The sequence below is a fragment of the Hipposideros armiger genome, unplaced genomic scaffold (genome assembly GCF_001890085.2).
Source record: "Hipposideros armiger isolate ML-2016 unplaced genomic scaffold, ASM189008v1 scaffold_505, whole genome shotgun sequence".
NCBI classification, from domain to species: domain Eukaryota; kingdom Metazoa; phylum Chordata; class Mammalia; order Chiroptera; family Hipposideridae; genus Hipposideros; species Hipposideros armiger.
In genome coordinates this window covers 916,393-941,043 of record NW_017731855.1, presented here as the reverse complement: position 1 = coordinate 941,043, position 24,651 = coordinate 916,393, and the positions used below count along the sequence as shown (strand labels likewise).

Sequence of the window (24,651 nt, the reverse complement as noted above, 5' to 3'; positions counted from 1 at the left end):
GCTTCTGGACGGCCACTCACTGCGGCGGCTGGCCACTCACGCTGGCTGCTGGCTACATACGGTAGCCCATGGCAACCCACTGCCACAGGGACTGCAGCCTACGCCGTTGCCAGTGACTCTCGGCAGCCCAGCTCCAGGTTGAGCTGTTGTTCAGCATCTTAGCTGTAGAGGGCAGTGTCACTGGCCCTCATATGTGGGATCCGAACCTGGGCCCTCTGGCGTCCCAAGCCAGTTCTTAACCATCGCGCCACTCGGCTGGCCCGGTACATTCTCTTTTGCCAAAAAAAGTGCACATGTAATAGTTACTATTTATTATATGTAGAGTAAGTCCTCAATTAACAATGTCAATAGGTTCTGTGACTTTAAGCAAAACAACATAAAAACGAAACCAATTTTGCCATAGGCTAATGGATAGAAATGAGTTAGGTTCCTACAGCATCTCATCAATGTTATACGGAAACAACATTGAAAGAACGACATTATTTGAGGACCTGCTATATATGTTTACACTATATAATTATACTAATTATGACTATAGAGCAGCAGTTCTCAAAGTTGGATCCGTGGGCACCACCTGGGAGCTTGCTAGAAATGCCAATTCATGTGCCCACCCCAGACCTACTGAATCAGAAACCCTAGGGGTAGGGCCCAGCAATCTGTTTTAACAAGCCCCTCCCTCGCAGGAGATTCTGATGCCCACTAAACTTTGACAACTAGGGGCGAGAGGAATTTGGGGCAAGGCTTCTCAAACTTGGGTGCACATTAGATTCACCTGGGGGAACTTGGGGGGCACCCAGACATCACTAGGTGTTCTGGCTCCCCATGTGCAGCCAATTTGGGAATCACTGGTTTAGAGAAGGGTGACATCAGCCACAGCACCTGTTGCTCTCTAGTGGTGACAAACCTCAGAGGCATGGAGTCAGCCAAAGCCAGAGTTGAGTACGTGGAAAGTGAAAAGTGGACTCGGATCTGATTGGAAGGCCGGAAGTTTCATGCTAGAAATCTGGCCTTTAGATCACAATGGAGGAAGGTCTTAGGGAAAGGGATTGCTATGTTCAAGGTGGTACATTTGAAAGATTATTCTGGCAGCTATATGAAGAAGGGAGCATGTCCATAATTGAGTCTGATGAAGTAGTCTGGGTATGAAGTGATAATGGGTCAAATTACAATTGTAGAAATGAGATTACGTGGAAGAAAAAGCATGACAGCTCTTTTGCAGGGCAAATGGAAAGGATTGTGGTGATGGTTGTGGGAGTGAGGAACAGTGTTATTAGAATGTCTTTGGTGCAGGAGTTCTCAGACTTATGGGACAGCCTGTGCTCCCTCGATGCATCTGTCAGAATTGTCACGTTTTATGGATCTATACTCATTTTTGTCCCCCATTGCTCTGATTTAGGTGTTCTAATTGGGGGAACAGGTACTCCCCGGTGAGTTATATAAAAGTACAGAATTGTAGTCACCCAGAAAGCTACTCGTGGTCATCATGACGGGGGGAGGGGGAACCCTGTTTCTCTTAACGAAAGAATGCTTGTAGTTGTGGGAAAGTTGTAAACTTGGCAATGACTAATTCAAGCCCATCAGTCAATTAAGTGAATTTTTTATATCACTTGTTTTATTTGGGAGCTGTTGTAATTGTCATTGAAAGGACATCAATCTTTGTATTTTTAAAACAAAACAAAAATACCACTGAATATTAGGGCAAAGAACAAGAATTTCAAGGTTTTACCTTTTGACTTCAGCAAATATTTGCTGCTCCATTTTTCTAGCTGGATTTTACCATTCGATTTTTTTTTTTTTGCATTTTTGCCATTCGTTCCCAATGCCTGATAATTTTAGCTTTCTTTGTTGTGTTATTGATGGCTTTTTAAATTAAGTATTCTTAATGTTTTATTAGTTTTTACTTTCTCACTTTTCTTTATTTTCATAAAGCTCATTAGCCAACAACTATGCAACAATATACACAGAGAAATAGCTGTAGTCTTTTCTAAACCATTCACCCCCTTCACCCATTTTTCCCACCCTCCATCCCCTGCCTCTGGCAACCATCAATCTGTTCTCTGTATCTATGAGCTTGGACTTTGTTGTTGTTGTTTTGTTTTAGATTCCACATAAAAGAAAGGTCATTAATTTTACTTAGCATAATGCCCTCAAAGTCCATCCATGTTGTCGAAAATGGCAAGATTTCGTTCATTTTTATGGCTGAATAACATTTGTGTGTGTGTGTGTGTGTGCGTGCACGTACACGCGCGCACGCGCATGTGTCCACCACATACTATTTATCCATTGATGGACACTTAGGCTATTTCTATATCTTGGCTGTTATAAATAATGCTTCAATGAACATAGAGGTACATATATTTTTTCAAGGTAGCGTTTTCGTTTTCTTCAGATAAATATCCAGAGGTGGAATAGCTAGATCATATGGTAGTTCTATTTTTAATTTTTTGAGCAACCGCCAAACCATTTTCCATAGTGGCTGCACCAATTTGCAATCCCACCAACAGGGCACGAGGATTCCCACTTCTCCACATCCTCGCCAAAACTTGGTATTTCTTGTCTTTTTAATGATAGCCATCCTGATGGGTGAGGTGATATCTCATTGTGGTTTTCATTTGCATTTCCCTGATGATGAGTGATGTTGAACATCTTTTCATATGTCTCTTGGCCGTCTGTATGTCTTTTTGGAAAAATGTCTGTTTAGACCTTCAACCCATTTATTAAATCTGATTACTTTTCTTTCTTTTTTTTTTTTGCCACTGAGTCATATGAGTTCTTCATATATTTTGGATATTAGTCCTTTATCAGATACATGGTTTGCAAATATTTTCTCCCATTCAGTAGGTTGCCTTTTCTTTTTTTTTTTAAGATTTTATTGGGGAAGGGGAACAGCCAAGTTGTTGTCCTTTGATCTTAGTTGTGGAGGGCTCAGCTAGCTCAGCTCCAAGTCCAGTCGCCATCTGACTGCCCATTGGCAGCTTGTGGCCATTCAGCTCAAGGTTCCTTGTTCAATCTTAGTTGCAGGTGGGTGTAGCCCACTATCCCATGCGTGAGTTGAACCAGAAATCTTGTTGTTAGGAGCACACGCTCTCACCAGCTGAGCCATCCTGCCACCTGTTGGCAGCTCAGCTCTGGTGCAGCTCACTGGCCCATGTGGGAATCGAACCGGGGACCCTGTTGCTCAGAGCTCACGCGCCAATCAACTGTGCCACCCGGCCAGCCCACCTTTTCATTTTGTTGATGGCTTCCATTGCTGTGCAGAAGCTTTTAGTGTGATGTAGTCCCACTTATTTATTTTTGCTTTTGTTGCAAAAATATTCTCAATGTTTTCATACTCCAGTCAAAAATAAGTATATTTTTATTTTTTATCTCCCCTTTATGACAAAAATGGTTTAAATTCACATCCAGAAATGGCCCATAAAAAGTGCTCCATAGTGTTTAGTCGAGGCATGGTAGGGGCACTGCTCATCTTTCCAGCTTTAGTGAGTTTATAGGTTGTGCCATATCCAGAAGGAAAGACGTTTTATTTACTGGTTTGGAAACCCATAAAAGCAAATTCAGTGTTTTAAAGGGTTATCTATATTCAAGTGCAAGGTTTTAAAATGGCTTACCATTCTTATAACTTTGGTAAAGCTGTGCACTTCTTAGTTTCTGAAGGAACTGTAAAATTCTAGGAGGAAATCTAGACTGATCACAACTTTTTAAACATGTAGTGTATCTAGTAGATACCTTTAAAAATATATAACCTATCTTTCCCAAACCGAATAAGGATAAGCCCTTCTCTTCCAAATTGTGAAGACTATTGTGATTATATCATATAAAATAAATGTAGAAACTTGTGTAGAGTAAATGATCTTCTAGACATAGTATAGAATATATCACCAGATATATTCTATACTAGATTTTAATGTAAGGGCACAAAATTAGATTTTATTATATTTCTATAATGTAATATCTTTTTGCTTTTTGTTTATTAATTTAAGATATTGTTAAAGATTTGATTATTTTGCAGATCGTGATTATGTTGAAATTTTTAAAAATGGGCATCTTTCATCTAAACCATTTATTTATGCCAATAAATTATTTTGCTGAATGAGAACCAGTGTATCAGTTCTTCTGCTAAAAGAAATGAGCCAGTGGCCATCTCATTTGTATCTATTACTGTGTTTTATGGTAACATTTAAAATGTGTTTCAAATGGTGTATATGCCAGTGTTTCTGACTACCATAGCAGTGGAAGCATTTGAATAAAAAAGGATAAATAAGAAGTCTATGCAGCTGCCTGTTACCATCACAAGTGTACCTAATTAAGAAGATATTTGGGGTCCACTGCTCTTTGGTTTCTTAGGTGGGAGAGAATATTCTGAACAACATGATTAAGGGATGGTTACCATGACAATCACATTCAAAGAATTTAAAGGAGACAATGAATCTGTGGGGCTCATCCATTTTCATTGATTCAACTGGTCTTTTAGGCTCATTCAAACAGCTGCTGTCTCTGGATTTTAGTTTTCCACACAATTCACCCAATTGATTGGTGATTTGGAGATCATTTAAGCTTGGCTGACAGTAGAGATAGGGTCGCCAGTGTCTGTGACCACATACTATTGTTAAATCTGAAGGAGAATGATTGTGTATGCTAAATGTCACAAGAACATAGCTACTGGCTTCTTCTGGAATAATATAAATGGTTTGTCTAATTTTACTTATTAATTCTGCCAGGGTGGGATAAGATTAACATGATTTATTTTGAAGCATGACTGACCCTACAGTGTTTGGGTTTTATTTGGATTACTTCACTGTCATCACATTTTACCCAGTGTGTTTGGCTGCTGTTCTGTTTTTATCCTTTGACTTGTGCAATCTCATCAACACAATTTGTATTACGTCTGGTCAGAGGCACAGTTACACACAGCAGACTCAAAAGTACACACAGCTCTACCTGCCATGAGTGTCTTCATCCTCCTCGTTCCAAGTAAATGTTCAGTGAGACACACTGGCACAGACAATAAAGTGGAACAGAGCTACGAAAGCTGTTAAAGTCTCACTGTACATTGTTATCATTCTTTGTGGTCTAGTGCTTGATGGTGAAATCATGAACTGTGGAGCCAAAGACTCCCCTGGCCTGGGCCCAAGTTGGACCCCAACCTGAGAGCTCTGCTTGCTCAGCCTTTAGGCCTTTCCCTCTTCTGCCCTCTGGAGGGTGTCAGGGAGCATGACATACCAGGACTTCTCTGAAAGGGAGAGTCAGTCTTGGAAGACAAGTTCTTCTCTGCCACCCCGCAGGGGCCTGGCGGAGTGGAGTAGGGGTGCTCAAAGCCTGAACTTGTAGAAGTGGGAAGCATACATCGATAAGGCAGGGAAGGTACTGGCAGGGTTGGGGTCTTAGGGAGGAAGCCATTCTGGGTCTTTAAGCACAGAACCAGATTCTTTCAAGCAGAACCCAGTATGTATCGAATCCATCTCCAGGAAAAAATTGATTCCGAAGGGTGAGTAAACTGAAATAGTATATTAAGGCTAGAGTGTGATGGATTCAGGTTTGAAGTTAAAGTTGGGTTGAATCTAAGGGGTATATTGGGTGCCAAGCGTTTGTGGCAGCATATGAAATCGTTATCCAAATTTGATAACATTTTTACTCTACACCTGTTAAAATTATAGTGATCATTATATGTCTGATATTCAGTGAGTACCCTTTATGTTTTAGCACTGTTAAGTGCTGTTACATGCACTGCCCACTTGCCACCTTACAGCCTCTTTGTGAGATAGGTGCCCATTATGAGGCCGAGAGAGGCTGCACAGCTAATATGATGTGGGACCAGTATTCAAACCCAGACAGTCTGACCTGGGCCCTTTCTGTGAACAGCTGTGCCATGCTTCGTTCTCCCCGCACCTGCAGGAAAGGGTGTGGAACCACCTTCTAGAAACAGTTGAGTTCCGTATGATTGGGGTGTGGGTGATGAGAGATGGGACTGAGCAAAGCCTTTTGTATATATACATACCATGCTAAGTACTTAAAGATAGAAGAGAAATAAGGGATTTCTGTCCCTGCCACCAAGAAACTTGAAGTCCTGTAGGACAAACGAGATACAACAGGAAACAAGTCGTACATAGCCGTATGATAGAATATGAAAAGATTCTCTCTACTTAAGTATAGGTGAGAAGAGGCCTAGAAGGGGTTCCTTTGAAGTCAGTCACTTTCAGACATTCAGTTTTGAAAGTTAGCTCTTCACCACTGGCACAAATTTGCCTTCCTCTGGGCTTCTGACCCGGCAGACGGGAACCCCGTCCCTGTAGACTTGTCCATTTTGAGTCCGGAAGAGTTATCTTCAACTATGACACTTGTCATTAAGATCGCTAAGCAGATGAACCCATTAACCTATTGAGCTAACTAGACCAGCTGTTTATTTTCCAGTACATTAACATTTTTAAAAACCTCTAACCACTGCTTGTTTGATGGTCAGCCTGGAAATGGGAGTGAGCAGAGGGGTGGCAGTTAGGGACCTGGTTATAATCCTTGGTTTATGTTTGCCCTGTTGCATTTGGTAGATACTTGAGAGCCTCCTGTGTGCAAGGCACTCTTCTGGGCATGGGCCTAGCGCAGTGAACAGAACAGACGGGGCCTCCTCTCAGGGAACTGTCTTTCCCTCAGATTTTATTTGCTCACGTACATTCCACAGTTGATATCAAAGTGCTTTCTGGTATGAGTTTCAGGATTTCACACATTGGAGATAATACAGTGACCACACTTCCTCTCTCCTTAGCCCCAGCAAGTTCTTTCTGAATAATGGGGGGGCGGGTCATAATGGGTGTGAGTCGTGCCTGTGGGGAGGACAGCAAGTCAGGGTGTACTGTCCCCGTGGTGATGGGAAAAGCACAGGGCACACCTGTTTCCTAGCGATGCAGAACCATCCTCACCGGGATGAGCCTGCCCACCAGCCTGCATCCTAATCCTGCTGTTGATTGGAGATAACTTCAGCAGTCACAGGCACCTCGTCTCCATGGCAACACCTCTAAATATTCCTCTGGTGACTTGTGCTCTACATTTTGTCTGGATCTCAGAGTCTCCTGTGGCAAAATATTCTAAAGAATATTTTAGAACGGGGGGCAGGGGGAGAAGTCTCGACTAATAAATCTATTCTAAACGACTGAGTCATTTGTTTTGATTACCCGGGTGATTGCCAAATGTTAATTTAAAACCGAAATAGGCCATGAGCTCACTCCACTAACAATGCTGAGTGTTTGAGCTAATACAGCTTGATAATGAGGCGGCCAGATCCACTGCCGGTGAGAATGTTATATGATAAACAGACATTTGGGGGAACATGCAGAACATTTTGGCAGTTTTCCTTTAACTTTAAAGGGTTGTAAATACAAAGTAAAATGGGTTACCATGAGCCATTTCAAAGGAAGTTGACGGTTTTTTTTTAGCTTTTCCAACTTTTCTTCTGAAAGGGTAACTTTGCCTCCTGATTCTCATTTTTTCCTAACTTAGGCACATTGGAAGTTGTTGACAACTGTATCCAGCCCTTGCCGAATACATCCGTTCTCCACACATCCATTGTGAGGTAAGTTTTACTAATTGCCACAAATTCGTACACTGATCTCCAGCCTTCCAATTTGTGGTGTCAGGGTCGACATTGTACAGAGAGCTTTATTTGCACAGTAGATTTAAGAGGGTTCATTTTAATTGACCCAACCATTATCACTGCTTACCCTAAATATTAGCTCTCTGGGGAATGCCTTTTCGAGGGGAAAAAAGTCTCATTTGCTTTTAATTTGGGGGCATGAAAAGTGAATGCGCCAAGCACAACAGAACTGCTAGAAGGCCTGCTTGAAAATAAAGATCTGTTCATGGCACAGCATGAACAGTAGGGAGCAGGAAAGCTGCATGGAGCACATCCTGGGGTTGAGGGAGGAGATGCTTGCTGACAACTGTGAGGAGGGTGGGTGGACCCAGTCAACTATGAGTGAAAGGAGCCTAGACGCAGGATGCCTCTGTAAATCTGGGGATAGGAACGCCAAAGGGTGTCTCCTTTGGGTTGCATTGACATAGGCCAGCCCATTTTTGTCTGATGGATACTAAAGCTCAGAACGCTGCTGCACTGCTGTGAGCAGCCTGATGACCAGCCCTTTCATTTAACACACGTTGGCCAGGCGTCCTCGGTCCTCTTCCTGTAGCCACAGTGGCTTATGTCTACTCCAGGGTTACCCATCTCTCTTTGTTGAGAGACCGGGTGGGCATTCACCTTTGAAAATAATGAAAGGAGGGATCTCAAAGAGGGTTCATCAACGCACCATGGAAGAGGCCCCAGTCTTTCTGCGTTCTGTGCCCCAGTGTCCATGAGTTTACAAGAGGGGACGTGACATTTGCCAGCACGGGACCAGCCAGGATTTCCAGTTTCCTCCATCACCAGGTTTTGGTGTTCCCCTTCCACCCTGCCGCGCCTCCATGCACAAGTCCCACATTCAGTGGAGCGCCTTTCCTTTCAGTTAGGGTAGACGCTCGCTAGGTGACGATAGTTGCCTTCGTTTCACCTACCCGCTGCAGAATAATTCACGGATTTAAAAAATGTATTCCAGAGTTGTACACTTGAAGCCAATGTAACTGTATTAACCATGGTCACCCCAATAAACTTCCATTAAATACATGTATTCAAATACCTCCACGTATTAAACCTCAATGAGGAAAAAAAGTAGGACTTTTCCAAGAAAGGTTTCATCTGAATTTTATCCGTTTTATCAATGATGGTAGAGGTCAAGAGTCCTTCCCAGGGCCTGGGGCTGCACGCTGGCCTGATGGCAGAAGCTTCAGCAGTTTCTCTCAGCTGCCAGACATGGATTCTTCCCTCTTCAAGTCTAAGCCCTGGAATAGCTATCATCCTTGGCCTTTACCTAAAACAGTAGTTTTCAAACATTTTTTTAATGATAGAAACCTGTTTTCAAACAATACCTTAGGTCTAAACCCAATAGAGAACACCAAAGCAGAACTGCTTTGGCTCAGGTAGGAGGCTGTGAGTCTGTCACCTTCCTCTGAGAAACCATTTCTAGCGCCATTGGAAAGCACAGGGCTGTGTCTAAAGAACAGAGATTTTTAGCTCTGAGCCCTTCCGCAGCTCTTATTTTTATTTTCCCGCAGAAACAGAGACTAGATTGTTTAAGGAGATATGCAGAAGGGTACAGTGTCCACCCATCAGCTTAGTTGGAAATGCTGGCTGGGTGAAACTTGGCCATTCACATGCATTGCTTGCCATCAGTCATTCGACAGCAATCTGCCACTCTGAAAAACGTCATCATTATCAAACTTCCATAGAAACTATGTGTACAAGACTGTGTTCTTAAAATAGAACCTTTTAATTGAAGCTTTTCAAACACATATGTGAAGTGGTTTGTGATGTTAAGAATACCCCACGGGGTGACCGGTTGGCTCGTTTGGAGCACAGTGCTCATGGCTCCAAGGTTGCCGGTTCAATCCCCGCATCGGCCACTGAGCTGCACCCCACACAACTAGATTGAAACAACTACTTGACTTGGAGCTGATGGGTCCTGGAAAAACACACTATCCCCCAGTAAAAATTTTTAAATACCCCAATAACATCTTTAATTTGATCAGAACTTGGGTTTTCTTTTAGAGCACCAAGTTTCTCAGGGGAGTTATTAAATAGAATCTGTTAAATTCTGTTTCACTGTGACAGAAATATATAGGATTGATGTGAAACAGTTCAACAGTCACGATGCAGTTAGTTGTATCTTGTGATCTTCCTTCCTTCCTTTCATCCATTCAGCCCTACGATGTACCAGGCCAGGAGTGTAGGAGTGAGCAAAACAAAAAGAATAATACATTTTGGCCTGATATTCTTCGAGTGTGGGACATCCCTAGATTATTTTCCATTTTGCAGATGAGGAAACTGAAAATTGGCTTGCCTTTTTAAATTAAATTGCCCGGTATTGAGTAGACCAGTTTGAGTTCAGAAGTGTATAGTGCAGAGTCCCTGTATCTCGTCTGCTCTTTGAGCCTGTGATGTATGCCACCTCCGTAGATGCATGTGCAAATAATAAAGTATGCAGGAATTGCTGGGGACGCAGCTGTGCCTGGGACCCAAATACCCCCAAAATGAAAACAAATGTAAACTGTCTTTCACACTCTAAAACTTTGTTTGGAATAATTGAACAGTTTAGGAAAATGGACTTTGCAGTTTCCACAGGAGGATATTTTGGTTTTTTAAGTGATAATGTGTCCCGCTTTATGTTTAACACAGCGTTCCCTTAAAATGAATTTATCACAGGTAGTGTTTATAATTCAAGAACTTGAATTTATTCCACTTGGCTACCTTTTGTTATGGAATTATTTGGAACAAAAACTGGAACACAACATAATTCTTAATGCATACTTGAGCTGGGTGCTCTATATATTTCCTTCTGTTAGAGGGACAATATTGTTAATTAAACATGTATTTCACATCTAGGAAATATTTTCTATCCCTGACATATGGTCACTTTCATTATTGATCTGGCAGTTTTTGATAATCACAAAACACAAAATTTTCAACTATAGTAGTCATAGTGATTTGATTTGTACCTTTTGTATTGATGTGACCTCTCTCTCCTTGGTGCACTAGCAGTAATCATGAAAATCACAGAAGGGTTGCACAAACTTAAAGACTTTGGAAATCATCAGTCTAGAGCCAAGGTCTCAAACTAGTAGGCTGGATCTGGCGCACAGCGGTGTTCTTTTAAATGTTTAAGTAAATTGCCAGCATTTAAAAATTGAGAGATTTCACATTTTAAAAGAAATCCAGATTTTCAGCTTCTCTTGAAGTATCAGAAGACCTGGTAACATTGAGCCTGCATTCCTGTTTGGTGACACTAAGCAGGAGCCAAATAGCTGCTGTATCTTTAGATGGAACATGAACTCTGAAATTTACCACAGTCTCCACCACTTCATTATCTCCTTGACACTAAGGACAAGGGCAGTGGCCATTATCTGAATGTTGTGGTCATTTATAAGACCTGCTTGGCTCTTACGTATGTTTTCACCCCAGGTCTAGATGAAATTGAGGCTGCAAACTTAGATCCATCCTTTCTCTCAAAATATCAGCTTGTTACTTTTCAGGTGCATGATGTTGGGTGACGTTCATTTTAAGGGAATGCATTAAAAGGGTTGAGGGTAAACATTTGAGGGGAGGGATAACTTCTGGTGGTGCCCGATTAAGAGAAGGAGCATCAACAGAGTTGGAGGGTTCCTGGGGTCTGTCCCAGTGCTTGTCAGATTGTAACGTGTAGATGCTGATAAAGCAGGTCTGGGGAAGTGTGTGAGATTCGGCTATTCCAACAGGCACCAGGTTACACCACTGCTGGTCTGGGGACCCACCTCTCTTTGAGTGGCAAGGGGACTCTACCCTAAAGCAATCCTGATGAGGAAAGGAAGTCATGTAGTGATGGTTCAAAATATCTTTTTTTTGGACTGAGAAAGAGGTGATTGTAGCCAGGCTATTTGGGGCTGAATCTTTCATAGGTAAACCTGCATTCGCTTCTAGTTGTAGCAGGGTAAGGTAAAACAATCAATTATTGGTAATACAACATGGCCTATGTAAATGATAAACCGAACTTTTATTTTAAAACTTGTTTTAAAGAAAAGAAAACTAGATATGTTAGAGCTCAATAATCATGAAGTAGGGATTAGAGGTTTCATTTTATAATTATAGGAGAATATATTTATGAGACTCTTAGAAAACCTATAAATAAAGCCACAGAAAATGGGATCATTATCAGATCCCTGGATATATGATAACCTTGTAAGGTTAAAAGGTAAAATGATAGAAGTCAAGAAAAGATCACCAGATTCAAATATATAAAAATTGCTAAGAGAGTAGATCTTAAGTGTTCGCACCACACAGACACACACACACACACACACACACACACACACACACACACACAAAATGGTAACTCTGAGGTGATGGAGGTGAGGTGTTGATTAACTTGATGGTGATCATTTCACTATGTATATGTATGTCAGATCATCACATTGTACACCTTAAGTATGTACAATTTTGGTGAATTATACCTCAATAGCAATGGGGAAAACAACTAACGAAAAGGAAAACACAATAGGAAAAGTTTGTGGTGAATTTGACAAGATAATTAATTTCCATATTATGCAGAGCTCATATGGATTGTAAGGCGTGACACAGGCCTAGCATGAGGTAGATGCGCCATAACTGTTGGCTAAATGAATTCTGCGTTAGGCAGACAGGCAAAAGATGAGTTAAATGACAAAGTAAATAAATGCATGGAAGAACCATTCAGCCTCTCTGGTATGCAATAACAAGCGTATTCAAATGGCATCAAAGTACATTTTTCACCTATTAAATCAGCAAAAACAAAAAGAAAACTCTATGCTAATATGGTTACCTTGAAACTGATAAACACTGACTCATTGCTGGTAGCATTGTAAGTTGGTAAAAAGACTTTTGGAACATTATTTGGCAATATATGGCAAAAGTCCCAGATTGGTACCCCTTGATCCAGTAATCCTATTTTGGGAAATGTGTTCTAAGAAACCGTTCTAAGAAAAGAAGGAAAAAGCTCTATATTGTGGGTATTCATCACCGTGTTATTTGTAAGGACATAAACGTCCAACAGTAGAGTAGTGGTTCATTTATTCAACAAATATTTTGGGTTAAGTAATTATGATACCTCTATGCAGTGGAATTCCATGAATCTGTGCAGAGTGATCTGCAAGTATCAGAGCAATAGGAAAGAATTTGTGTAATATAGCCTTACTAAAAAAATGCAGGATGCAAAATTGTATATGTGCTGTGATTATCACGTTGTAAAGAGATATGTACATATGGGCAAGAACTAGAAAGCACATGGACAAATATAAGTAATACCTTCTTTGAGGTTTTATTTGTGTTTTCTCCTATTGTTCGTACATTTTACCGTTAAGTATATGTTCACTTAGAGGTTGAGGACCTTCAGCTTTTTTCTTACCTACTTACATCAACTCCATTTCTCAAGCAACAACATTCCCACTGGTCACACAGTAGGTGTTTAGTAAGTAACTGTGAAACACGATGAGGACTGCTGCCCAGAGCCTAAACATGGAGTTCCAGTGAAACAGTTTCTCCTTGCTGCTTTGTTCCATCACCCTGAACTCCCTTTTTTTCTTTCTTCTGTTTCCTGTGGTTGGTACAGAGGCATCTGGGTGTCCCACGTGAGAAAGTCTAAATATTTGTCTCAGAGGTTTTCATTAATGTCTAGAAGTGCCAGAGAGCGACTCTTACGTCTGAAGGCTCAGTGTACACTGAAGTGGAACCTTAACGGGGCTGTAATTCAAGGGCAATGCCTAGTTCATCTTCTGGTTTCATTTAGGGAAGTATTCGAAATTCACTTTCGTGCCGCGAGCTGCCTTCTTTTAGTATCCCCTCCATGTTTCAGTCAGATATACTTGTTTCCCTGCTGTAAGTATACTTTTCTCCTTTAATTAGGTCAGTTACTTCATGTCTGTTTTTCTTTTTTGACATGGTTTCCTCTGGCTTTAGCACCACATATTTTCCCCATATGTCATTGCCTCTGGAGCTTCATGTTGCAATCGCTTTTCAAGGGGAACAGAGAGCACATTACCAAGGGGGTAGCTCTTGACTCTCTGCCTGCCCTTTGCCTGCTTGAGCGTTCCTGTTTCTTTTGGGCCTAGTTCTGTTTGGTTTTGTAGTCTTCATCATCCGTTTTGTTTGGACTGAAAGATACTTAAGTAAAAATTATGGTAAGTCAGAGATATGTCTGGCAAAGGTGCAGCACATTTGTTAAGGTTACTGGTTTATTTAGCTCCCCTGTCTCTATGGTGACTAAATCCAGGGCTGGGATTTAATGGACTTAATTTTGACCTCTTGTACATCTCCTAACTTTCCCAGCCTCTGATACAGAAGGAATTCATTTTCACTTAAGGAGAGAAACTGCCCCACTTAGGGAAAGGGTCCTAACTGGACTCTTGAAAAGTGGAATCTCTAGGCTCTTCAATTCTTAGGCCATCTTCTATCAGAGTTCATATGGCACTTGTAAAGAAAACTGAGTCTTTTAGGTCAACACACACATGCATACGACGTTGCTAATGGCCCTGGGAAATAACTTTCTTATCAGTCAAATAAAATATTTAGTTAATGTGAATGAGCTGTATGTGAGAACTTTTTATAAGAGAACCTTTTATAAGAACATTAAGTCAATGGGAACATTGGTATTACAATTTTTTTTATTTTTAGAAAGTACCTCCAAAGTACCTCCTTTATCCATTACAGGATTATGAATTTGTTTGCATATAGATGTTCAAACCATATTTCAGAGTTCAAGTGTATTAAACTGCCACGAAAGTCCACAATGAAGGTTAGGTTTGACCAGGATTCCCATGGAAGAAGTCAGATCTGGACATTGAAATTCAAATCTAGTGTTCCATCTATACCCAATTGATGTGAAATGAAGACACAGATATCTGACCTATAAGGTAGCTAGAGTCAAACCATCTTGGACTTCAATTGGTTCAAATGACCCTTTAAAACTTTGTTATCCTCTCCCATGTGATCCTTTGAGATTGACAAGGATACATTAGTTTTAGGAAATTGAATATTTTTTCCAAAATTGAGTCAGAGCGCTTTACTTTATTTAAGACTAGTGTATACTTTGTTAGTTTACTCATGGATAATTTATTTTTTAACTTTTTTAAATTATTTTTTATTGTGAAATAACATTGTTTAGAATTAGGTTCAGCTGTGCAACACAGTGCAATAGTTATACTTTTTACCCCTCGAGGTGACAACCCCCTCCCCTAATCCGCCGCCCCACTTCCCCCCCAATATCATACATCTCTATTAAAATTCCCTTGACTCCACCCCCACACTATACTCCACGTCCCATGGCAATATATATATATATATATATATATATATTCACTTATAGTTCACATACAATATTATACAACATCAGCTTCAGGTGTACAGTGCAGTGATCAAGCCTCTACCCCATTCATGGATAATTTATTGATTTGCAAGTCCTTTCATTTTCTCTAGGAGCAAACTCACATATGTGGATTTTCTTTAAAATCAGAACAAAGAGTCAGTAAGTGACAAGGATTGCACAAAGGCTGAGACAAGGGAAGCGACATAAGTGCCCCTACATCCGTATTCCCCAATAACATATTAGAATGCAGATCTGTCATCAAGTTCAGTTCAAGTCTAATATGAACTTGTGAATACTTAATGTTTTTATTAAGATTTTTGAACATCATAAAACTCAATGGATATGGAAGTTGTTGTAAGATTTTCTCCATCGTCAACTCTTCTATTAATAGAAGGAAGACTTGAGAAGCCCAACAGCAGATGCTCACTTGTAGAAGAGATCCATACTTGTAAGATGAATGTTGGATACTCATTAAGTTCTGGGTTTGAAACTTTGCCTGATGTGCCTTATAATTGTAAACTTAGAAAATGCATCAGGTCACAGTCATAGCTAAATCATATAAATTCTTTTATGGTCAGTACAGTAAGCATAGCTGGGGTCAGAACTTACAGAAATCAAAAAGTTCAGGCCCAAAGCCCTTAATAATGCTTGAGAAAGAGTAGCACATTTATCATCGTCATTATTATTTTATCAACCTTATGTGTTAAAAGCCCAAGTGTGGAAAGCTGTGCTAATAATGATAGCTATAATTTATTTTATTATTATTACTTTTTTTAGATCTTTATTGGGGAATTGGGGGGATGGGAACAGTGCTGGGGAATTGGGGGAAGGGGAACAGACAAGTTGCTGTCCTTTTGTTCTTCAGTCTAGTTGTGGAGGACGTTGCTTCAGTTGGCACTATCATTGCGCTCTTTCCAGGCGAGGCAGATCAGTCGGCTGCTTCTGGACGGCTGCTGGCCGCTCACGCTGGCTGCTGGCTGCTGGCTACACACGGTAGCCCATGGCAACCCACTGTAGCAGGGGCTGCAGCCTATGCCGTCGCCAGTGACTCATGGCAGCCCAGCTCCAGGTTGAGCTGTTGTTCAGCATCTTAGCTGCAGAGGGCAGTGTCACTGGCTCTCATATGTGAGATCCCAACTGGGGCCCTCTGGCGTCCCAAGCCAGCTCTTAACCAATGTGCTACTCAGCCGGCCCTATTTTATTATTTCTTTAATTGTTAATATTTCAGTTTTGTTTAAACAGCTCTAAGGAGCGAATTAATTTAAATTAAAAAAGGGTGAAATATATACAAATGTATTTAGAATAGTGACCTCATTTTCCTGTCCTATCAGCCAGATACACTTCATATTTTGTATAGCATCTCTCAATGAAGGGTATCTATTTATTGGATGAACAGTTTCTTTTTTTTTAAGATTTTTTTTTATTGGGGAATTGGGGGAGCGGAACAGTGTTGGGGAATCGGGGAAGGGGAACAGACAAGTTGCTGTCCTTTTGTTCTTCAGTCTAGTTGTGGAGGATGTTGCTTCGCTGGCCCAAGTTGGCACCATCATTGCGCTCTTCCCAGGTGAGGCAGATCGGTCGCCGGGCCCTGGACGGCCGCTCACTGCGGCTCTCGGCAGCTGAACAGTTAGTTTCTTGAACAGTTTTTCACCTAAGTAGTAAAGTAGTGGTCCTTAGGTAGTTTGGTGAAAATTTGTGGTCTTTGCGAGTCTGTGGATATTTCTTAAACCATGTGATATGAGCACTTTTATGCATTATTCAGGGTTGCAAATTAATAATTTACTGAAGATATGCCAAGTGTCTGTTTCCTAGAACCAATGGAGCATTTTCTGTGGATTCTGTGAGAGTTTGTCTACATAGTTGTCAGTATATGTGGGCTCGGGGATTCATAATCCATAGTGTCTTTTGCTCACCAAAGTGGTTCAAATGCTGAAAAATTGGAGAAGATGAGTTCCACCCTTGGCATTGAACCTGGAAACACTACAATATGTTCCATTATGTTTGAGCCCACCCTTTATGTTCCCAGCCATATCCTCTGTATTGTCAGTCCTCATAGACTTTACACAGAATCTTGACCCAATCTCTTTGGTCTTCTCCTGGGTGTTTTCCATTTTTATTACGGGGACAATCTAAGCCATAAAGAGAGTCAAGGATTTGGTTGGGGCTACTGTCTTAAATCGTACCCTGCTTTCCCCGGGAAACTGGAAGCTCCTTGGGAGTAAGAATGCCTTCTGATGTCTTCTCTGGTGTCCTTCATATTATTTATCATTTAGTGCCAGAGCCTGAATAGGCATTTACTAGACATACAGCTCATTGAGTGAAAGGCATTTCGTAAGTTACAAACCCTAGCATAACTGTGGTGTATTACACAGGACAATCAGGATCTTTGACTCCCTAAAACCAGTTTTCCTGACATCGGAGCATATTCGCAAATGGAACAGTCCCTCAAACAGACAAAAATGTTTAGGTTATATAGTGAACACTCATATTCCCACCACCTAGATTCTACAGTTAAACATTTTACTGTATTGGCTTTATCACATATCCATCCATGCATTGGTCCACTTTAATTTTTTGGATGCATTTCAGAGTAAGCTGCAGGCTGCCATACATTTCACCCCTAAACACTTCAGCATGCCTGCTGTCAGATTTGCTAAGATTCTGACACTGATTTTTGTAGTGGCTAAGACAAGATGGTAAGTTGAACGTGAAATGAGCTCTGTTTTCAGACTCGGGGAGTTTTTGTTTCTAACTACTGAGCAAGTATATCAACACATATGTATCGCTGCTGCTTTCCACCCACACATTATACGGTCACATTGTACTGTTGAAACTTGGAAGGCCAGCCTAGGAAATAGAGTTGAGGGTCTTGTTTATATGAGTAAAATGTGAGAATTGGGATTGAGCATAGTGGGGGAGTGGGTACTACAGGAGAGGGGGATAAAGAGATTCAGAATCAGGAAGTTACTGGCGGGATGTCACTTATTTATACACGTTAAGTCTGGGGGTGGGGGGGTTTAGTGACTGTTTATGTTACCTAAGGGTTATAGATTTAATAAACACTAACCGTACAAATAGAGGGTCCTTCTAGTCTAGTGGTCTTCATGTTACATTCCATAGAACGCTAGAATTCATAGAATGTTTCCGAAGTTTCACCAGCATTTGGATTAGACTTTTAAAGTGTATTGAACTGTTTTAAGAAACTTTCAAAAATGACAGACATACTCAACTCGGGCTGTTAAGTGTTTTGTGGTAAATTTTAACATACTGGAGAGCACTTACTGGTTGACTTTAAAATAAGTAAAGGTTATTAGTGTCAACTTAAAATAAAATTTTGAATAACACTTATCTATCTTCCATCAAAGCCAGGATAATATTTCTGTTGTGGGAATAAAGACAAAAGGTCTTCAGTGAGACCGTTACACAAAAGCCATGGTGTTAAGACACTGGCCTGCAAAAGCTGAAGTTACATTTTGGTTTCCAATTACCATGAGCACTTATCCATGTGTTATATTTAGATTTTTTTTTCGAGTACCTTTAGAAATCTGGAAACAGATGAGTATATGCTTTCAACTTGAAAGGACCATAAAAGGGGAAAGGTAGTTAAGAAGCCCGAGGCTGGCTCCAGTGTCATCCCCCAGATGGGGCTGTGTGAATGGATTAGGGAACCTTCAAAAAGGTCTCTCTCTTGGCCCATAGCTCTAGCTGCTCAACATAAATCTGAAAATGTATGTGTGCGACGTTGCAGTTCATTATGACATTTTCAGGGCTTCTTTGATTATGCCTGCGCAGCCTTACAAATGGCTTTGGCAGATTTTTTTCACTTGGAATTTCTGGTACTCACTTTGGTTCCTTCATTCCAGTTTGTACCACATTCTATGCCCATTGTCTGAAATGCCTTTTGGAAGCCAGTACCTGTTTGTGTGTAACTGCAGTTGATTTTAGAAAATATATATTTACTTATCTGTATTTTGTTTTTCCCCTAACATTTTCTTATGAAGATTTTCAAAGTTGAAATGATTTTGCAGTGTACACACCTATATACCTGTCATTAAGAGCCTGCCATTAAAAACATTTTACGTGTTTCATCACATATTTATCCATCTCTCTCTATCCATCAATCCATATTATTTTCAGATTCATTTCAAAGTAAATGTAGTAGATTTCACCAGTTAACTTCATATATTTTACATACTTGGAGCCTGGCTTTTCAAGCATTATACAAATGTGCCTAAATTGTTATGGAGTCCTGTGAAAGTTGTAAAATAAATGCTTGTTTTACTGGGGTGGAGGGGGGGAATGTAGGAGACTTATTTTAAAAGTAACAGATTTTTCTGGAATTCTGGCATGAAGTTGGAGAAGAATACTGGCTTATTTTTAAATCTGAACTTTTTTGTGACTCAGACATTGCTGACCCCTAATAAAGAGGGGGGTATACTTGTAAATTTTGTTTTCATCATTGAGACAGGAGCCAAATAACTTCCAGTTCTTCTAGAGAGACAGGATCTTTAAAAGTGTTATAAACTCAAGTGTTGGTCACTCCAGCAAAATCTATCGCATTTGGAAAGTAGAGGAGCAGTTAACTGAGGACTAAATTGGTCTATGCTGGATCCCATCCCAAACCCTGGTGTCAGGGTGTTAAGTGCAAATTATTAAAAAACACTCTCGTTACCATTGGAACAGTGAGACCAGGATGGAGATGAAAGATATTAGTGTATGGCTTTTGCCCCTATTTTTGCGAAAAGCACTCCCTACGTTCTTGCAAAGCTGTGTTGTTGTTCCCTTTATTCTCAATCCCCGGAGTCGTGTCCTAACACTCTCCCTTGGCCCAGGGGGTTGGCTGGGTAGATTTCCTTCTGGAAGTCTTCACTTGCACTCTTGAGTTGGCTGGCAGGAGATCCCTTAAGAGCATTTCCAAGCAGTGTTTCCCACTCCCTATAGGGGCTAATCTTGCAATTTCCACTTCAGTTTCAGCGGCTGTTGCTTGGGTAAAAACAGTTCTCCGCTATGTTCCCAATCTCTGGACCTTCCAAGAAAATTTAATGTATAACCACAAAAAGTTAGAACAGAAAATCTTCAGGGGCAGGCATGAGGTGGCAGATATGGGTGGGGAACTTGGTGATTCGATATATTTTAAATGTGTCAGTAGAACATGATTTTTTAAAATTACATATAGGGAGTTGTAATTTACCAACAACCCCCCTCAGAAAGGCGCACTGTCATTTAAAACCCATAAAAAAATCCTTGGCACCATGAAATAATATGTATTTTGGTCTTGGAAGGGACTATTAGGTTGCTACGGTTTGGTTCCTCTACTGCTGACTTGCCCTTTGATCTCGGAATGTGATTGACTTGTTCTGTGATGGTTTCATAAGCACTGATAATAAAACTGATTTAGTGCATATAGTGTAATAGAGAAATCTAAGACTATATCTAGTTGCTGTTAGGCCTCAAGTTTTGGGCATTATTTCGTTAATATTTAGATATTAACATTGATCAGATTTAATATTACTTGAAAAAAGTTGCTTCGTGTATGAATACTTTATATTCTATAGTTCATATACATGGTACCACCCTTAATTAAATGATATTTCCACAAATTCGTTTAGAAATATTTTTTTACCGCCAAATGTGTTTAAGACACGTAGACATTGATCAGACTATGTACTTATTGCCAGCAGGAAGGTGGAAAGTGTCTAGATTTATGATTAGGACAGGTGACAGTACTTGAGCTTCTATTCTTAGTTTGACCTTGCCCCCCTCTCTTAAGGCAAGACACTTAATCTTTTAATGTCTCAGTTTATCCACCTATAACACCTATAGTTTTATTTCATGAAAATAGTACATGACTTTTATTTGATAGCTTTTGAGGACTTGATGCCGAAGGTGGCATGGACGTTCAAATTACTAGGTAGAAGTTATTTGTATGTTGAATGATAATCTCGACAAATTAGTAATTACTACATTTAGAAAGTTACAGCTCTGGAGGGAATTGATATTTGATATTGTTGTCCTGTGTGCTCTAAGTTACCATCATAACAGTAGGAAAATAAACTCTGTCTTGGATGTGTTGCAAAGGGATTAACTCACTTCTTCAAGTTGTTACTAAATTGCCAGCCCTTTCGACAACAGAAATAAAAAAGTACTCCTTGCTTTACTTAATTTTTCTGGAATAAAAGTCTTCTTACTAACCTTGGCTTAATTTTTTTTCTTTTGTTGAGGGCTTTTCAAATGACTCTCTTTATAAAGAACGAAGAATAAACCGTGTCAGTTACTTAAAGGAACTAAAATCACCCTCTACAAATACGTAGAGAGGGGTATGCTTTCAATTTTTAGATCAAAGCAAAGAGCTAAGATTATGTGGCACCTACTTATTATACATTTGTTCCCAGCTACTTACTTGTGCCTCTGCAGAGAATTAACTATTAACTAACTATCAAGAGGATTACATAGCTAGATCCTAAGTCAAACTAAAATACCCCTATGACTATTTTTTCAATTCTGCATCCTTCAAAGTTTGGGCTAAATTGAGAGAGAATCCCTATCATGGAGATTGACAGTCTTTTCACAGTGATCTGCTACTGTATTCTTATGGTGCATGATAAATGGTGTATTTATTGTGAAAATTGTGTGAGTCATGTGAAAAATTAAATCCATTTGAAAAATTAAAAGACACTACCTACTTATGTACAAAGCCTGATGTATATATGTTGACTCTCAAACAACATGGGTTTGAACTGCATGGGTCCATTTAGAGGTGGATTTTTTATTTCAATAAATAATGGTAAATGTATTTTCTCGTGATTTTCTTAATATTTTCTTTTCTCTAGCTTACTTTATTGTAAGAATATAATCTTCTATTGTAAGTATATAATACATATAGCTTACAAAATATGTGCTAATCAACTGTTTATGTTATCAGGAAGGCTTCTGATCAACAGTAGGCTATTAATAATAAAGTTTTGGGGGATTCAAAAGTCGTACTTGGATTTTCGACTGTGTGGGGGCCAGCACCCCCAACCACCGCGTTAAGGGTCAACTCTATGTGTATATTTTTTCTTTTACAAATATATTTTGATATTACTTTTCAGTTCATATAGTACTTGGACACATTATTTAATTTCATTCCTAAAACAATTCTATAGGGAAAACAGGAAAGGTGTTAACGTTCCCATTTTATCAATGAGGAGGAAAAATTAACTTGGCTAGTGAGCAGCTCACCAAAGTCAGGAATTCCATCCAGGATTTTTGATTCCATGTCTGTTGCTCATTCCTTGAGTTACAAAAGAGTCAAGTCAACCAAACATTGACCGTTCATTAAATGAAAGCTTAAAATTCATTTAACTCTTATAGTGTTGTCTGAAATTATTTTTACAAAGTTTTAATTGGTTTTGCACCTGCTCAAAATGTTTTACAAGTGAATGTCCTGTTTCAGAGCTCCTGATCATTTCTGTGTTCAATATGGTCATTTATATAGGCTTTAGCATTGACTTGTGCCATTAAATGAGTAGACCATTTAAAGTGAATGGCAATTAATTCAGTTTTGTGATTTCTATCATACTCCTGGTTCACCACACTGAATTGCCACAACACCGTGACTAAAGATCCCAGTTTTTAACACCTAACAAAAATAGCTGGTAGATATACTTTTCAAATTATTTGCATATATTGAGCTGATTTACAAAACATCAACCCCTTTTCCTGAAATCCAAAGAGTTAAATTTTTTTACATGTTAGTATGAAATTGGAGTGGGGGTGCTAGTGACATTTATTTTTCTTGTTTGTCCATAGAAACAGGGAGGTACAGTCTAAGTTGGTAAATCAGTGACAAATAGAACACGAGTCATCTGGCTTCAGTTAGTTATGCTGCTACCCTTAAAATACGGCGCACATTTCAGAAAAGACTGATTTTGAGATTACAGACATTGAACTACGCTTCTGCTCTAAAGAAGGAACACTTACAGGGTTAATTTAAAACTCTCATCCAGCTAGAGTTGAAAAATCCCTGACAGGTTTCTATAATGAACGAGTATGGTGTTTTGTTCTCCCAGCAGGCACTTTTAAGGTCAGAACTGTGACTCAGAGCCGTGCACTTGGTTGATGATAGGCATCATTGCCATGTTGCCATTCTAATCGTCCAAAAGGGCTTGTGCCCAGCTCAGGTTGCTCCATTATCCCCAGCTGAGAAGCCACCTTTCATTTTTGAAAAATAAAGAGGAGAACATGAATATTTGAAAGTCAAATACCATATGTACTTTATAGCTTTTCAGCCTAAGAAGTTGATGAACCCTAAGTGCCTCCTTAGTTTTGAGAGGTAATCCCCCATTGCCACTCATCTGTCATGGTCTGGCACTGCATAAGCATATGTGTACTTTGTCAGGACGAGTGTGTTACTGAGTTTATTGTTTTGTAATTCATTGGCGAGGCATTGTGGTTTGGTGCAAAGAGCACTAGACTTGGAATCAAAAGCCACTTCCTGTCTGGGTGGCTTATTAACTGAGGGTAACCTTAGCATATTTGGCATAGGATTTCCAGATGGCATCTCCTCTGCATGAACAGAAATAATCTGCCATTTTAGTAAGCTTTGGTGGGTGCTACTTGATCCACCTGAGATCCTTTCATCATGTTTCCTTTTTCTCTCTCCCTTCCCTTGTAAATCACAAATCTTGTTATTTTAGTGCAGCTGACCCCTGTTGGATGTCGGAGGAAGGCAATCTGATTAATTTACTTCTTTTTTTCCGGTTGGTTCATTCCATCATTTTAAACTTTGTATATTTCTTACAGCATTGTTTGTGATAACAGACTAAGCAACTTTAATGTCTGTCAGTAAGGGACTGATTAAGTAAATTGGAGCATATCTACAGTTGGATACTATGTACATGTTACAATAGTAGAAACTCTTTATGTGCTACCATGGAAAATTATCTACAATACATTAAATAGAAAAGGCAGGGCCGGCTGAGTGGCACATTGGTTAAGAGCTGACTTGGGACGCCAGAGGGCCCCGGTTCGGATCCCACATATGAGGGCCAGGGACACTGACCTCCACAGCTAAGATGCTGAAAAACAGCTCAACCTGGAGTTGGGCTGCTGGGAGTCGCCAGCAATGGCGTAGGCTGCAGCCCGTGCTGCAGTGGGCTGCCATGGGCTACCGTTTGTAACCAGCAGCCAGCATGAGCGGCCAGCAGCCGCAGTGAGCGGCCGTCCAGAAGCCGGCGGCTGATCTGCCTCGCCCGGGAAGAGCGCAATGATGGTACCAACTTGGGCCAGTGAAGCAATGCCCTCTACAACTAGACTGAAGAACAAAAGGACAGCAACTTGTCTGTTCCCCTTTCCCGATTCCCCAGTGCTGTTCCCATCCCCCAAGTCCCCAAATAAAATCTCTAAAAAAGAAGAAAAAGAAACGGCAAGGTGTAGAAGAGTATGTTTAATGTATCGCTATTATGGTTTTTAAAAAGAAAAAAGAAAAAATGTATATAGCTACCTAGTTTTCATATGCCCAGTATCTCGGGGAACATAAGAAGACACTGGTATCTTTGGTTACTGGTGGAGAGAGGGAAGTGGGTGTCTGGGCACAGGCAGAGTAGGAAGACTTTTCACTATATAGTCTTTTGTGCCTTTTCAAAAATACATATTTAAGAAATCAATTCACACACACAAAAAGGACATTCACAGTAGCATTATTCGTAATGGCTAAAAAATAGAA

The 24,651-nt window shown here is 40.2% G+C and overlaps 1 protein-coding gene across 4 annotated transcripts in view; it reads left to right on the top strand.

The window, feature by feature from the left end:
- FHL1 (four and a half LIM domains 1) overlaps positions 1 to 24,651 on the top strand; it is a 65,221-nt gene that overhangs the window by 18,641 nt on the left and 21,929 nt on the right. For 2 of the 4 annotated variants that reach the window (XM_019667800.1, XM_019667806.1), the window contains exon 2: positions 7,489 to 7,561. The exons of 1 other annotated variant lie outside the window; for it this stretch is intronic. The gene's annotated coding sequence lies outside the window, so the exon portion shown is untranslated. Of the gene's footprint in view, positions 1 to 7,261; positions 7,281 to 7,488; positions 7,562 to 24,651 lie in introns of those variants that run through there. One more of the 4 variants, XM_019667801.1, reaches the window with a different exon arrangement.